At 35.5% G+C, this 17,233-nt stretch overlaps 1 pseudogene across 1 annotated transcript; it reads left to right on the forward strand.

Annotated features, from left to right (window-relative positions):
• The first annotated feature begins 2,595 nt into the window (after positions 1–2,595).
• On the forward strand, positions 2,596–10,237 carry LOC144642047 (G-protein coupled receptor 83-like; annotated as a pseudogene). The gene is made up of 3 exons (XR_013568686.1): positions 2,596–2,758; positions 8,410–8,797; positions 9,345–10,237. The product of XR_013568686.1 is annotated as a G-protein coupled receptor 83-like (transcript).
• Positions 10,238–17,233: the final 6,996 nt, after the last annotated feature.

The following is a 17,233-nucleotide window of genomic DNA, read 5'->3' on the forward strand; positions in this document are numbered from 1 at the left end:
CTACGGTTCACTTAGTTGACATTTCCTAGTGGCAGTCAAAAACGCGAAAACGCAGGCAGTACACAGGAACACAGAGTCCGGACATAGAGCAATTGTTTAGGGTCATGTAAATTTAGTGTTGAAGATAATTGAGGTTGCTGAAGAGTACTGGGTTTATTTTTTTTTTCCGCTTTGCCGGAGGGTTATGTTTTTTTGTTTGCGGGGAAGCAGAGTTTTTTGCCCCGCACTCAAATAAGACAAATAAATTTTGCATTCAATTACTTTAAAGACGAAAATTTAATTTTCATGAGGAAGCCGTGGCTCTGTATTAACCGAGTTGCACAATTTTCATCTTTTCTTATATTCTATGACCAATAGAAGATAGAAAGCAAATGTTAGTGCAAAAAAGCCAATTTCCTCCTTCTTGCTTATTCGTCAGCAAATAGTATAAATGATGGGTGTAGCCCTGAAGGTGCTAAATGCCCTGCTGGTGTGTGGTATTTTTGGCTCAAGTTTTATGAACTTCACACCTGAAAATAACCTTGAAAAATTTCACAGATGAAGATATCCCCAATAAATCAACAAAAACGAAGATTTCTAAGCGTGGAGCTAAAATCTCTTTGCTTGTTGGAAGTCAAGTCTTGCTCATATCGGGACCATTAGTGCACCTTTCCGGCGTAAATGAAGACTAAATAGCTGGAACGCATACCCCCTCGGCTATAGAAGGGAAGGGAGGGGTTGACAGGTTCCCTCCCCTTGCGTTTTTGTTGTTATATTACAGATCCAATGGAAGTATCACATCAACCTCGTCCCAGGACCCCGGCGACGAGAAAGGCGGCGCAGAGAAGACGCGAAACGCGGAAGGGGAGAGAAGTATCGCATACAACTTGAATAGATAGCCAGCAGCCCCTCTAGACAAGATAATGAGGTCAACTATCAATTCTTGTACGGAGAGAAGACAGAAAGAAAGCGGGGACACGGGAGGCCCAGAGACGGGCGACAACAGAAGACACGGAGGCGGCACAAAAAGGAAAAAAGAAAAGACCAAAAAAAAGAGAGAAAAGAACGATACTATCAAGTCTACGAAGAAAACTTACGAAATTATCATTACAACAAAGAAATAGTTCTAAAGTTTGGTAAAGCGGCATGTTAAAACACGGTTGCCATGGAACCCTCTTTGAGATCGAAATAGCGTTCGAGGGACAAATGAATAAGTGTTTGATTTCTAACCCTTGTACTTCCTCACAACTTCTGATATTTTCAAAATGTACGAGAGAAACAGCCCAATGTGACAACACAAAAATACGTCAAAAAGTACGTTCGAGGGCGAATAGCACTCTTACATCAGCTTAATTGTTTTATTATTGGTATGATAAGTAATAACGTTAATAATAAAAAAAATAAAATGCCTCTTCAATACTTTAACAGGCTGTTTTCGATCTACGGCGAACAAAAATGTAAATAATGATATGAAAAATAACAGCTAAATATAATCACAGGTCCCAGCACTATAGCACTGATTTATAGATCGTATTTCTTTTTTCAAATGGATCCTTGTTAAATTGTTGTTTTCAACAAAGCAAACCCCTCTTAAAGCTAATATTTTAACCGTGTGGAAATAAAGATTACCACCTCTTCAAAATGGTGTAAAATACTTGGGGAAGGGGGAGTAGGTATTGCATTAACCCTTGAACATTCAAGGGTTTATAGCCACTCTTCTACTTGTTATTTGTATGATAAAAATAATAATAAAATGTCTATTTCAATATTATTACACGCTGTTTTCGATGTATGGCAAGCAAAACTGTTAATAATGATGTGAAAAATAACAGTGAAATATAATCAAAGATCCCAGCGCTAGCACTGAAAAAAGGACGTATTTCGTTATGGTCTCGCTAAATTGTTGATTCGTTTCAACAAAGCAAATTTCTTTTATAGTAGTTACTAATCATACGTCTTGTTTGAATCGAAGACAAATTGCCTCATCTTAGAAACCTATATTTATTTTAATTACAAACGGTGACCAAATGCTAAATTCTCTTCACAGAATCAAAAACTTTATTCAGTTTTGTTCTTTATTCATGTCGAGACGAAAATCATGGTCTACTGAGCGATTGTTCTGATGTTAAACCAAATTCCTATAACATTCGTAAGATATTAAGAAGAGACTGTAATGTATGTTTCTAAATAAAATTTTAATTGCAAAAAAAAAAAAGATATCAGTAAGGATAAATAATATTTCAAGCTTAGACATACAAGGGTCTGAAATCAATCACATTAACGGACCAACGTAAATTTATTACGCCTCTAAAATGGTAGTTTTTTCTCATTGCTGCGGATGTTTTGCTTTTCACACTGCGCAATAAGACAATAAATTACATCCCCGTTGAAACCTCTAATTGCTTTTTGACTTTTTGTGTGAGAAGTACACATCTGCAGCTTTTGTTCCTTAAAGTGACAAGTCGTTCAACCACTTTGTCTAAACAAATAAGTATTTTACTGTGAACAGGAGGGTGTCTGCTCGAAAATGAGACATAGCAGCAGGGATCGCAGATACAATCTACAGCCAACTTAAACAAAACGGTAGAGTCTTGTAGAATGCAGTGTTGGATATATCGCTGACAACATCAGTCTTTTGCAACCACGCTGTGGGGGTTATCAACTCATATCCTTTTTAAATAGAATATTACTCTATAAGTTCATTATATACAGTTTCTACGGTTAATCCAGAGGTGTGCCAAGGAGAAACAGAAAAGAAAAGATTGAAGCAATTTGAAAGGTGAGGCGAGAGATCGTAAGAGCTTGTGCGATTGTTGATCTTTTAACTCAGGTTTTAGGCTATATTTTAGCTGACAATTTTAGTCTTTTATTCCACGGTTGACGAATACGTGATCAACCTCAGTTCAACTGAAGAATGCTAATTTTAAAAAATTTTCCATTTTTCTAAACCCCTCGCCAATTTAGACAGTTAGTCGCACATTTTTTGTATATTATTTGGTCAAAATATCAGCATTAGGTTGGGTATCATTCTTGGATTATCCATCATTATAACTTCACTATTCGTAAGAGATAAGCTTTATTGCCATCACAGGAAAGGAAAAGGGATTGGTTTTAAAGAAGGTCAAAAATTTTCTTATGCCGATTCTGAGGTTGTTCTGATTCGCGCGGAAAAGGAAAAGCGACTCAAAGAAGAGCGACAAATAAGACCCATGCATTAAAGTTTCTATATTAGAAAATGTTTGTTAACGTCAAATTATGTACAATGTGTTGTAAAAATTGCAATTTTTTTACGTACTGTATCATATTGAAATGAGCAGAGTAAGTTTTCTACGCATAAATATAGAGATTTTGGTATATCCTGGATAAATCAGGTGTATGATTTTCAGCGAAAAAAATTAGGTCGATTGTTTTTTTAAGGACAGTATGCACGCCGAGGTCATTAACATAAAGCTGTTAATTAGAGTCAGGGTTTGAATAGCAGCGCTCTAAATCAAAATAAAAAGATCTTTTGCCCGACACACCTTATAACATTTTGGCCAGGCCGGCCGGGTTCATTTTTTTTTTAATTTCTAATGACGTTTTATTGTCATATGGCAAGTTTTAATTTTCTTAAATTGTATAATATTTTGGTTTTAATTTTTTTGAAGTAGCTTGTGTTCCGTAGATTTTAAAAACGCGATAGACCTTATATAAACACATTATCTATAAGTTAGACTGGCAATCTTTTGACATCACAGCTGCAAAAATTTACCGTCAAGGCTGAAAACGCCTTTGCATTTACAAAGAACTTTCAAATTTGGAAGGCATTTTTATGAAAAAGGTGCTTATATAACGATATAATAAAAACTAATTTCCTCACAACATAATTGTTCCCAGACATTAGACCAGAGAGTATCAAAAAACATACAAAGACTGATATGCTTTTAGTACCGTTTCGCTTGTATTCAAAGTTGCAAAATAAATTAAAACCCGTTCAAACATATATATAAATGAGTCTAACCTCTGAATTCTTGGAAGACGTTTGTTCCCATTGATTCAACCTTGTTTAGGAAAACTTTTAGCCGCGTTTTTCTGTTTCCATTCTCTAAAAAATTAACATTTGTTTTGCGAGTCTAAATGTGCACAGAAGCTCCTTAGTGTAAATTTGATCGGAGTACGTCATAAATAAACTATTCTGTTTTTAGGTTGTACTAAGTTGTCACGTATAATTTATGACAGGTAAAAATAATGAACATCCTTATTAAAGTTCGCTGTAAAGCTAGAATAGGAGATTAAGTACATTAGAGACTTCATGATGAAGATAAAAGGCCAAAAGGCAAACTTGTCATTAGGTTTTCCTATGCTCTCAGCATGCATAACACAACTGAATTTCGTGGTAGAGGAGGAGAACGAGAAAAACAATCAACATTTCGTCTCGGTTTACCAGAAGTTTTCTGCTAGCCACCCTATTTGAAAACTATTTTTTAAAGTAAAATTGTCCAACTTTCAGGCCTTGCATAATGATTTTTTTTTTACAAAATGACACAAAACAGAATTTTATACCGGATAATCGTTACAACAGGTCATGTGAAACAATCTAGTAAAGTTTAAAGCTCGGGGAAATTCTTTGGCATTCTGGTTTTGTGAGCATTTGGGCAAAGTTTCTTATTTTATTCAGACTCATTAAAAGTCACCCTTTGGAGACTACTAAAATTCCGGCCCGCTTTTATCTGAACAGCGAAAGTCTCCATAGGAAGTTCCACTTTTAAAACACTTTAAAGTCCGGCTTTTAGGAATCCTTAAAAGGCTCACTTTTAACCCTTAAAGTGCTAAAATTACTCAAAGACACGTTTTTTTTTAACCCTTACTTGTGTTTTTTGGCGCCACGGTGCTAAATGTCTCTTAACTTTGCTAGAAAGGCACTTTTCCACACTGCAGCAAGATTTTTCTAAATATTTCATGTAAAAATGTACAATATACTTTGGCGCATACACGTAAGTTAAAATTTGGACTTGCTCCGTTTCCGTTCGTTTTTTATCATTCGATTCCTCATTCTCTCTACCTTCTACTCTGTTCATCCTTCCTTCTGGCCTGAACAGTTTTGATCTTTATCGATGGAAAACCCTAGAAAGGAGAACTTGATGAAGTACTGGTATAGTGGACTGTTTTACCACCAATTTTGCACCAAAAACTGATCACGTTTTTTTCGATCAGCTCTGTCAGAATGCAGTCGTTATTCAACAGTCGTTTGGAAAGATCTATCCAATTTGCACTTCTTGCATTTCAAAAGAATCTCTAAACACTAAAAAAATATACCGCATGCATGCATGATCAGTGCCAGTGAGTGGTTTCTTAACATTCTTCAAATGACCTCCAATCCTTCTGTAACACAGAGTAATTGTGACAGAAGTTTTTAGCATCGATTTTCACCTTCTTTTTCGAAAGAAGTATTTTAAAAAAATGGTCCATTCCTTAGTTAAGGCTGTCACAGAAAGAAGACAAAGCAAAACTAGATCTGCATCTGAATATCAGTCTATTTTAAGATTGCTAACATGAAACTCGTGCTTTGATTGGTTCAGTGGAGTAACATCACTTTTCTGACGTATTATTTCACTTTGTAAGCTTCATTTTATGCAAGGAATGGAAAAGGAGTCTTGAACTGACGAAAACACGAAAGAAAGTTTGGGACAATCCATAAGCTTGCGGCTCGGGCTTTACAAGAATATTCTCTCGTGTTGCGTGCCATTTTTTATCTTTACCGTAGACAAAACAAACGACGCCAAAAATTGTGCTGTCTTCAAACAGCATGATCTAGTCGTTTTAAAAACTGCCAGAAATGAGAACCGCCATAAATAATTGACGTTGGCATTGGCAGGACATTAGTTTGAAAATAATTACTTTATCAGAAAACAACACAAGCAAATTACAGTTCTAAAAATATGAACTTCTTGCTGTGAGAAAATTGTGCAATTCGTCCTTCTCAAGATCAGCGTGCTTTTAATTGCACCTCTTTATTATTCACGGATGCTGTTACGCTATGAAGATAAAATCCGGCCGTCTTTGCAAAATTTAAATTGCTTTTTCTCCGACAGCTGGCTACGCGTTAGCGCGACTTATAAAGAGCAATTTCTAAGGGAAGACTTTTGTTATGAAAACATTTCAACTATTGGCACAAATAGTTCAGTTCTTCAAACGTGAAATTGTTATCTCCTTTGACGAAACTGTGCTTGCCTAACAATGAAAGCGCAAACACATTTTAAGTAACAATGGTCGACCTCGTCGTCTTATTTTAAGATCTGTGAAAAGTCAGGATGTAATTATACATAATGAATACACGTTGGCTGATCTTAATTCAATTAGAAGAAACATTTAAGAATAGCTGTCACAAAACTAAGGTACATTCTAGTCACAAAGTCAATCATTACCTTCCAAAAGGGAGAAGTAAGCTAATGACAACACTATCGAAACAGACACGTTGAACATGCCAAGTGACCATAGCATTCGGATTTGCATCTGATTGGCTGAAAGGAACGAAATTTTTGTTGCAATTGGTTAGATCCTGCTGTATCGTATTTTGTGGACAAATCATATCAGGCTATGCATGATCAGCAAACACAAAAGTAAACTAGTAAACACCGCTAACGTACCCAAGGCAAAAGCGCTCTGTTAGAATTATTTTGTCAAGTTAAGAGATTGATGCACAACGGATTGATTCGGCAGTCACAATTTTAACAAGCTCCTTGGTGTGGCGAATTTGGGTGCGTACTAGCTGTTAGTTTTTCCATTTCTCTTTCAACAGTTGATTTGGTGTATAAACTTCTTGTTTGAGCATGTTTTTTTATGTCTACCACAAGTTTGGGTTAATGATCCACCCCAATGTCTATCATTCCCAACTATCTTTGTTTTTTTATGATCATAGTAGTCCACAGTGTTTCCTACGGAAGTCGCATTTTCCCTTCGCTTCAGAAGTTCTACTGAAGTTCCCTTTGAAATTTCCTTCGATCTAGAAGTAATTTTGGTCATTAAAAAAGTCAATTATTGTGACATTACTTCTTTAACGTGTCACAAAACTTGTTCATTTGACCCTGTGTGCGTTTGTCAAAGTTCGTCAAACTAATCAAATACCGCATGAATTTCAAGAATAAATGACTATTGCTCTATTCTTTCTTTTCTAGTGTTTCAGGCATATACAAGCTACTACATTCTTGATATTTAATCTCGATGAGTTTTAATCTCGACTATTGAATTATTCTTCAACTCTGAAAGACATTTTTTTTACATTGTTTGCTCTTTTCAAAACGTGTAAATAGGAAGTAACTCTGTAAGTAAGGATTTTACAATATATAAGCCAAAGGATACGCAGATAAGAACGTTTCCTAGAGCATCCATTCATGTAATGGGCAATGCGTCTTACTTTTAAGTGAAAAGGATATCCACAGTGGCCTAAAATATCATTTTAACAATTAAAGATAATAAGCTGGAAAAAAATCTTTATTTGTATGTATATGTTCAAAGAAATTTTGCATGTGTTCACTTTTTGCTCCCAATATTTGACCAAAACGAGCAAACGTTTCACGTGCCTAATAAAATCATTCTCGTCATATTTTCGACATATTTTCTTCCTTTCACTTTGACGAAATGAGCGCCAGTTTAGAGGCCTAAACTTCCAATAAGTCGAATTTAATACAGCTGAGGAAAAGTTGAACATTTATATCAACTAATTATGCGTAATTTTTTAACTAGATAGGTCGGTCGCATTATGTTCATGTTTCACCATCAAATTATAAGTTCCTCTAATGGGCATATTTGAACCAGGCCAAGGCTGTCAGCAACGTCTTCAAATATGACAATACTTATTCCTTTCCAAATTTCAACTTATAACATTTAAATCAAGGATGCATTTAATTGGCGTCACTCTGGATACGAATATATTCCGGATAATTCCTAGTCGGCCATCCCCTCCGTACGTCCGTAAAACGATTAAAATTCGTTTGGGAACTTATGGTTCACGATTTCCCTGCAGGAAAAATATTCCTTTTTAATATCCCAACATGAACTGATTTTTGAAGCGTGTGGTAAAAGCACTTTTTGTAAATGTGAGTGTCACGTTTTTCTTTTTTCTTTGTCCAATCTATGCAAGTTGTTTGCAAAAGTTCGAATTCCTGCTGCCATCATAACTATTTTTTTCATATAAATTGCAAAATTAACAGCTGATTGCCCCGCTCTGGAAGTGAAAAAAGTGCTAAAACATGCGAGGCACGTTTGACTGCAATTTTATTTGTATTATATATTACATCATCAACTTTAAAAATACATGTCTTACTATATTATATTGGAGAAAGGAGAGGTTTTTAAGATATATCAATAGAATTTTAAGGAAATCTTTATTGTTATAAAAAAGATTTTTGTGTGGCTTTTACTAATGTTTTATTTCCTTTTATTTTTGCGCAGAGAACACGATTCTTTCTTAATGTAAAACGTGTGATAGAAAACTAGCCTTACCATTGTACTTGGACGGAAAGGTGTCTAAAGAATGGCGAACAACACCACAAGCTTAAATGCCACAGCGGTTGGACGGCCGGCCTCTCCATGTTTCAATCCGCCCATTTCACTAAGACTGAAATATGGCTTCAGGTCTCTTCTTTTTTCGTTATTATCATCTTTTCAATCATTGGCAATGTTATCGTGATTGCGATAATAAAGAAAAACAAACGCATGCATATGCCGACTAACTACTTCATCGTGAACTTGTGCGTTGTCAACCTGCTGATCATGCTGCTCAACATAACACCGGACATCCAGGGAAGAATAGCACCAGAGCTCGGGTTTGTTGTCACCGGTAAGTGCACGTAAAGTGTCTGGTTGTCAGGTTTCACTGTAGATATACAAGTAAAAAGAGGCAATAAATAATATTAATGTTAATTAATGTTAATATTTAAAAAAATATTATAGGTAATTCATAATGATAGTCATGTCTATTCCACCGAAGGTTAGACACGTACTCCAAGTGGCTTAGGTGAGACTAGCTAACACACACTTTTTCCAGATATATCAATTGTATTGCCATCCAGACTATAAATGATTTTTTTTCAAAAACAGGCTTTATGCGATTTTGTATTGTCATTTTCATATTTCTGTTAAGCCTTTTTTTACAAACACTACCGCGAAAAACATCAATTTGACAATTTATTTTTGATTTAAAAGTTTACCATAGATAAGAGGCTCGAAAACTCGGGTTAAGAGGGCCATCTGGCAATTTAATGTATGGAATTTGTCAGTATAGCATTGCAATCGAGTGTTTTCTTTTTATGGAGCCCATACAGTTGTATTAGATTTAATGAATCTTAACGCATTCATGATTCCTTTGCTTGGTTTTTAACTTACAGGTTGGCCAGGTAAGATTCTTTGTAAGATTCAGGCATTCCTCTCAGCTTGTACGATCAATGCCGCCATTTTGACACTTGCATTGATTGCAGCCGATCGTTTCATCGCCATATATTTTCCACTGAAAAGGTTAATCGATTCCCGCAGAGCAATCCGGCTGATCGCTGCGGCATGGTTAGTTCCTGCATTGCCAGCTTCAATCTTTCTTTACGTGCGTAACCTATTTGAATTCCGTGGTACGACGTATTGTGTTGAATTATGGCTACCGGCCATTCCAATGTATGTCAATACTATCTACACAACGGCTGAATTCATCATCTTTTACGCTCTACCACTGTTGGAAATCATCATTCTGTACGCCGCCATCATCTACAAAATATGGATGCGAAAGATTCCAGGACAGGTGACGACAGCCAATCAACAGGTGGAGCTAAAAGCCAAACAGAACGTGCTTAAGATGCTCATCGTGGCAGTGCTGACGTTCGCATTGTTCTGGCTTCCAATGAAGGTTAACATAATGATTTCACTTTTCAGCAAAGCGCAATGTATATATAACCCAACTGCTAATTTCTTGTCACTTTTTTTTGCTTGCATTAACTGCGCCCTGAATCCACTCATCTACCTTACATTCAGTCGAGATTTCCGAAACGGCTTCAAAGCCATTTGCCACTGTATTCCTTGTTTTGCTGCTGAACCGCTTGTTCGTGTACACAGCCGGTCCGTGGAAATGACCAACTTGTCCCATACTGGGGGAAATAGTGGTCTTAGCCTGAGGAGTTTCAAGAAGATTGAAAATACCTAAAGATTGACAAAAGAATAGGTAAAAATGTAATTAAGAACATACTAAAGGTTCTAGTGTTCATCAAGATCATTCATCATCAGATTATAAAAGCTACCAAAAAAGCCTAGCGTGTTATTATTTCGTAACAAGATGTTTGAAATAACTGATCTGGTTTGAACGTTTTGGTGATTCTTCATTTCAACCATGAAAGAGCGGCGCCCAAAATGTCCCATAAAAATGCATGTTTTGGGTGTTCTTTGAAATGATAGGGTGATTTTGATGGTTTGTTAGAGGTTCTGAGTGAGGATTAACTGCTAGCTGAGAATTGATTAAAATTTTAACTGTCAGCTGAGAAATGACACGTAATAATAATAATAATAATAATAATAATAATAATAATAATAATAATAATAAGTACCAGTAATCACATGATTTCGAGTTCAATTTAGAATAAATAAGCACGAGTAAATTTTTCAAAGGCTAACAAAATTGCACGAGCCCGCATTATCAAAGCGTGACCGAAATTGTCGCTTGTGACAAGCGACAATTTCGGTCACGCTTTGATAATTTTCGTGACAACTTCAGAGTAGCGCCTGGCTAAAAATTTTGACGTGTGAATTCATGCGTAAATATTTATTCACTCTCTAGAAGTGCTGCATGAAAAGTTTTCAGAACAGTCTTTTGACTCTTTTTGGCCGTTGAATTTGAAGAATGTGAATGACAAAGCAAGGAAAAAATTCCTAAGGTTCTGCTGCTGTTCTTGGCTGAGAGGTATTTTTTTTGGTACGTTTTATCCGTGCTGTGTTTGTGTTCGCCCGAACAGAAATCAACCTCAGTTCAACACATGTTGCTCTAGCTGACAAACTAGTCAAACTAGAATACCGAACTGAAATACTGAACTATAAAAATCTACCGAACGGATTTTCTTAGTACAGATGAGCACTCTGCTACAACTCCGCATTGCTACCTGATTTCACTGGACGTTTTACAGGTTAGTTTTGCCTCTTACAGTTGTTAAACTATCTTTTGTGACTTTTGTTGTTGAGTGAGCTTTTAAATAAACAAGCTTCGGCTATTATTAAACAATCATGAAATGAAATTCTTGCTCCTTCTGTGTTCAAAACTAGGTAACCGGTTCCTTGGAAGTCTGGTCAGTACTTCTTCGCGTTTCGCTTCAGAGAAGTGAAGCAATGTTTCGGCGAGAATTTTAATTTACTATCGGCCGTCGGCCGTGAGTTTATTTCGAGTTTAGTTTATGTCTTGTCCTCTTTGCCTTTTTGATAATTCTACGTCTTTTACAGTAAGTAATGTTTGTTGTTCTTCTGTACTTTGCGTCGTTTTCAAGTCTTTTAATTAAAATTGCGTTATTAAGTTTAAATTTTGTCTCACTTTCGTCCGCCATTTTGTTCAGTTGTTCAAGATGTATTTTTCATGAGGCTGTTGTCAATTACACCGTTTTGCACTGCTTATTACACTTTTTGCACTGGTTTGGGATAAATTGACGTGTTCTTAGCCAATCAGAATGGAGAAATTGCTGCTTGTATATAATAATAATAATAATAATAATATTAATAATAATAATAATAATAATAATAATATTAATAATAATAATAATAATAATAATAATAAATAATAATAATAATGATAATAAAACTTTATTTAAACTCGAATTTAGAGTAGCTTGACAAGCTAATATTTCCGAGAACGAAAAATAAATAACAAAAAATAAAAATAAAAATTACTATTTACATATTTAAAATTGACTTATATTAACTAATTATAAAAATTGTCATTTACATGCTTCATGAATTGGCTTTGCAGATGTGCCTTTTAAAGTCAGATAAGTTACATAGCCTTATAAAATTAGGTAGAGAATCGCACTCTTTTGTTGCCAGATATGTAAAGGAGTGGAGACCAAAAGTTGTAGTTCTAGGTTTGGGCATTTCCAGTATATAGTTTCCACGCAGGTTGTATGAAGTAGAACGGAACGAGAACATGTTTCTCATATATGCTGGATAGTCATTGAAAAATAGACTTTTGTACAAGTAACTGATACCTGAGATCTGTAACCCACGAAATCTGGCTAAAGCTAAAAATGGGCTGAAATTTTAACTGATAGTCGAGAAATTGCCGAAACTGATAACTGATAATTGAGATTCCAGCACCCCCATCTAGGCCGTCTGGTTAATGTCCATTGTGTCCGTCAATATGCGTCCTTTCTCTACAACAGGACTTTAAATGCCAAGAGCCTTACACTGCGCAAAAACAAATAAAAAAAGTAAAGCAATCTCAAGTAATATTTCATGTCAGATTTGTAAATATAAAGACATCTAAGACTATGAAACCAAAGGATGACGCAACGATCTTCCCAATTCATTGGATTCATAGAATTATAGAGGAAATCCGTCTCCTTTCTGCCGCTCGAATTTAGTTAAAAGTGAAAAATGAATGTATGTCGTAGGACATAACGTTACTTACTCCTGGGAGAAATGAAGTTATCTAATTTATTCTATACAAGCATAAAATATAAGAACGGCGTATCCAGATTTTTATGCAGTTTCCATATTCTGATGATGCTCTTGATGTTTTAAAACGTTTAGTATAGCTTTAATAACATTGTTACCAAAATGTTTATCGCTTTTCTTTCAGCGAATGTCTATTTCGTAAAGATTGTTGATTTAGTCTAAACAGAAGTCAGCAGTGACAGAACTTGTTACCTTAATATATAATTTGATGTTGGGACAATGCCCATAGTTTTGCAGGGCGTGTAAATGGGAGATGGCATTCTATCATAACTATGTATGGAATTTTAGCCTCTGCAAGCAGCCTCTTAAAGTTTTTCAAATGGTTAGTGGGTTGAAAGGATGTGAATCCTCTATTCGCCGATAGAAAACAGTCGCGCACTCGCGTAGCTCTTTAAGCGGTATTTTTTTTTGTTTTTTTGTCTTCAAAGTGCACAATATTGTAGGTTTTGGACTGAAATCCTTTAGAGTTTCTACTAAAACAATTAGACTACTCGCCCTCGTTTGCTATGAGCGATAGTCAACTCGGCTGCGCCTTGTTGACTATTTGCTCATAGAAAACTCGGGCTTGTAGTCTAATTGTTAATAAGTGAGGAAAAAAAGCAAGTATAAATGATTATGTAAATAAGTGAGCAAAGTAAGTTAGCAAGTAAGTAAGTAAGAAAGTAAGTAACTAAGTGTAACTAAGTAAATAAGTAAGTACATGTAAGTAAGTAAGTAAGTAAGTAAGTAAGTAAGTAAGTAAGTAAGTAAGTAAGTAAGTAAGTAAGTAAGTAAGTAAGTAAGTAAGTAAGTAAGTAAGTAAGTAAGTAAGTTAGTTAGTTAGTTAGTTAGTTAGTAAGTAATGTAGTAAGTGAAAAGACTAAGTAGGCAATTCATTTAATGTAATACATCAGTGAGTTTACAACTAATTTAAAATGTAATATTATCAGCAAATTCAACATTACTAGGCTGAAAGTTATAATTACAACGGTATTTACATCTGTATCAGTTGAATTAAGAAAGTTCTCAGCCACAGGTCTTCAATGGAACACTTTCCCAAAAGAGGCCATCACGAACCTTATGCCAATAGAAAGTGTTGTTGTGAAATATGAAGCTAGCTTATGAGCTGAGATCACAGGTTTACTTTGGAAAGAACAGAACATTCCAGTTTAATTAGTTTAAAATTACTAGAAACCTACATAAACTAAAGATAGCTCAATTTGTAGTCGGAAACTGGAAAACGAGGACTTAGTTTAGTTCATTGCCATGATTTTTGCGAACCAAAACTCTTGCTGTTACGAAACTTACAATGTTTTGTAACACACAGTATATCAGCACAGCTTGCTTACAATCCAGACTGATTTTTATTTCACAATATATGTAAATTTATACTTTACAGTACTAGCTACAACAGCTACGCCTATACAGGAAGCTAGTGTCTACATGCTTAATTAATATAAATTGTATACTGGTATACTACAATTAATAATTATTAACTACTATTTGCTTTATACGATCGTCTTTATTATAATTGTTAAATTACTGCTTTTGTAGTCTTGTAGTGTAACATAGACATACTGGAAAAAGAACTTTTCCAATTTTTTATTACCGTAAATGTAACGACCCTCCTAACTTTTGGATTTATCAGCTTTCGTGTTGCGCTTTCTTTTCATCCAGAAAATCCGGTTTGTACTTCAAGAAATTTCTTATAGAGAATGGAACAGTTTTTTTCCGGTTGACTGTACCAGAATAGAAAAGTTACCAAACATTTCAAAAAAGAAGACAACCTCGAGGTAGGTATACCTCAAGCTATACCTAAATTTTCGAAATTTCGAATTTTTATTTCCCAAAATCTCAGTGCCATTCGACTTTACTCGCCAAAGATTCAAAATTTTCGGTTGAAAGGTCGCATTTTGGAAACCTTATGCCTTTCAAATTTTCTTGAGAGTTTTTCGAAGAAATTTCCGTACCATTCGAAATTACCGTTGCGTACCGTTACGAAATTTCGAAAGTTTTTTGTCAAATGAAAAGCGCCCTACATGTCAGCCGACTCATTTCAATTAAATGAAAATGTTGTCAATATAAAGTGCAAGAAAAGGATAAGTCTTGTTGAAAAGAATTTATATTACATCAAAAGAGTAATTTATTGCCTCTGCAATACGGGCAACTAAAAACATATAGTAATATTTTGATTCAACAAGTTGTAGTCCTTTAATCCATTGGTCATAACAAGTTGCAGTTTGAAGTGTCTACTTTCTGGGTTTCGTTACTTCGGAGAGTCGCTACTTCCAGAATTTAGTGACAACTGTGACATTTTATCGCTACCTTAGGAGTTTCATTACTTTGGGGTCCTTACTCTTGGAACTTAAAGGACCCTTGTCAGCCACGCCTTTGTTTTTGTTACATCCAAGAGATTCGGTATTATATTTTATGCCGAGCGAGTCTAAATGAAAGAGATCACTGTGAAGCTGCTAAATGCTCTTAAAGGGGCTATGTCACGCAATTTTAGGCAATTTCGGCACTGACCAACTGGTCATAGATTTACTGAAATATCACGATAGCGGCTTAAAACTGTAGAAGAACTCAAAAGAAACACAGAAAAGCCAACAAAGGGCATGGATGGGCAAAATTCGAGAAGATTAAAACGGATTGCGTTCGGGTAAACTTGAAAAATGTCAGCCCGACTTTTTTTCAAGTTCATCTCGGTTTGTATGAAAGTGACGTTTACAATGCTCGAAATTCACCCTTGTTTATTATGTGGCCGTGATTTTGCCAATAAAAGAATTTTGCTCTGTCAATTTAGTTTAGAGCTCTTAATTAACGAAAATAAATAGAATTACCTAAAATACCGTGACCTAGCCCCTTTAAACAGACTTCCAGTAACACATCTCAAAGCAGCGAAACAAGATTTCGCTTCACCATACAGTTTTCATAATTTCGATGGTATCGAAAATGGCGGAGGCTAACTATAGGGTCCTTTAACGGTATCTTCAAATAGTGTAGTATTAATTTATAAGAACAGCAGAAATTTTGCTTCAGATAAAGTTCATTTTCACTTTATGAATTCTGAAATAACTTAATTAATACAAACGGTTGTACAAATGGGTAACTATTCTAAGGTGTTAAAAAATGTATATATATCAACATTACTTTTTTTCCCATAAGATGTTATTAAAGTCTGAAAGCTACACAAGTGTCCATTTGCATGTTATGCTAACCACAGGACAGGCCTTTTGGGGGAACGAATCAGAGATCTTCAGTTAAGTCCATTTGTGAGCGATCAATCTGATCGCAAAATTCTAAGCATTAACCATGCTCTATTTCATTTTACCTATTTCTTTAATATTTTTACTTTATTTTAATATTTAAAATTTATTTAAATTTAATTAAACCATTTTGTTTATCCGTGTTTAAAAACATTTGGCGTTCCAGGGGTGTTTCGTGGTATTTCTGGTTTTACAGACACCCCAACAAATTGCTAAGCAGAAAGGCCTCTGAAGAGTCCCTTGGCCGGGACGAACTCGGCGTCAGACTAGCCATGCACGAACTATTTTAATTTGTCACAAATTTTTGTTTAGTATTTTTTTAAAGACTTTTTTGCTACCCACGACTTTTACCCACAATCCTGACAGGCTATTCATCTTAAATTTACTTACCTACTACAAGATTGTTTTCCATGTTCTTTAAGAAATTAATGCACGCTTGAGGTCTAGAAAAGCTGCTAGTGGATGTCCAAGCCGTAAGGCTCGTGCAATGCGAAAACTTTCTCAAAATTGATACCTTTCAAAACATCACTAGTACCTGTTAATGACGAATTGTTCTCGAGCGATTTCTCATAACATTACGCGCAGAATCCAAGGCGTCTTTGGAATCCTTTATCAGAAAACTGTTGTAGTGAAGTGAACAGTTCCAATTGTATTAACTTATACCCGAATAGACTGCAAAACAGTCGTATCTTTTGCGAACGTGCTCGGTCTTCGAACGAGAGCGAGAGGTCTGGAGTCAATGTAAAAGCTGTCAGTGAGACGGGGGGAGAGACGCTAAAAGGCTCGCGGGACGATCGGTGCTTCGCGCCTCAATGTACGTTCAGCGCTTCGCGCCTTCGATAAGCGTTTTTTCCAACGACTATAGAGAAAAAGCGGCTGTTTTGCAGTCTTATCCGAAGGTCGTTTTTTTACACCTCAACACTGGTTTAAAAGTATTTCGTTCGCGCTTCAATGTTTAACGGTGCTTTGTAAATTTTTGGGTGATTTTTGGGGATGTTGGGAGAAAATAGTTTTTCTTTTCGCAAAGGATTAGTAAAATTTAGAGAAATAAGAAATATTGGAGATTAATTGTGTTTTTAAAACTAGAATGTTTTAGTTAAAAATTGGTAGACGGACACAAGACAGTCCCCTGACAACCTGGAGTGCTCTTGCGTGGGCTCAACTGTCTGGTCGTGTTTCAATTTTTTTCTTTCTTCAATTTAACCCTCTTAAAATTACATTCAAATTCAGGTATAATGCCCCCTTAACACAAGAAGCAAACCAACTGCATGTAATGCACTCAGATCCTGTCGCAGAAGAAACGTCACACATTTTATTTCCGCATTCGTAATAAAAACTAT

The sequence above is a fragment of the Oculina patagonica genome, chromosome 2, assembly GCF_052425735.1.
Source record: "Oculina patagonica isolate OP01 chromosome 2, crgOcupat, whole genome shotgun sequence".
NCBI classification, from domain to species: Eukaryota; Metazoa; Cnidaria; class Anthozoa; order Scleractinia; family Oculinidae; genus Oculina; species Oculina patagonica.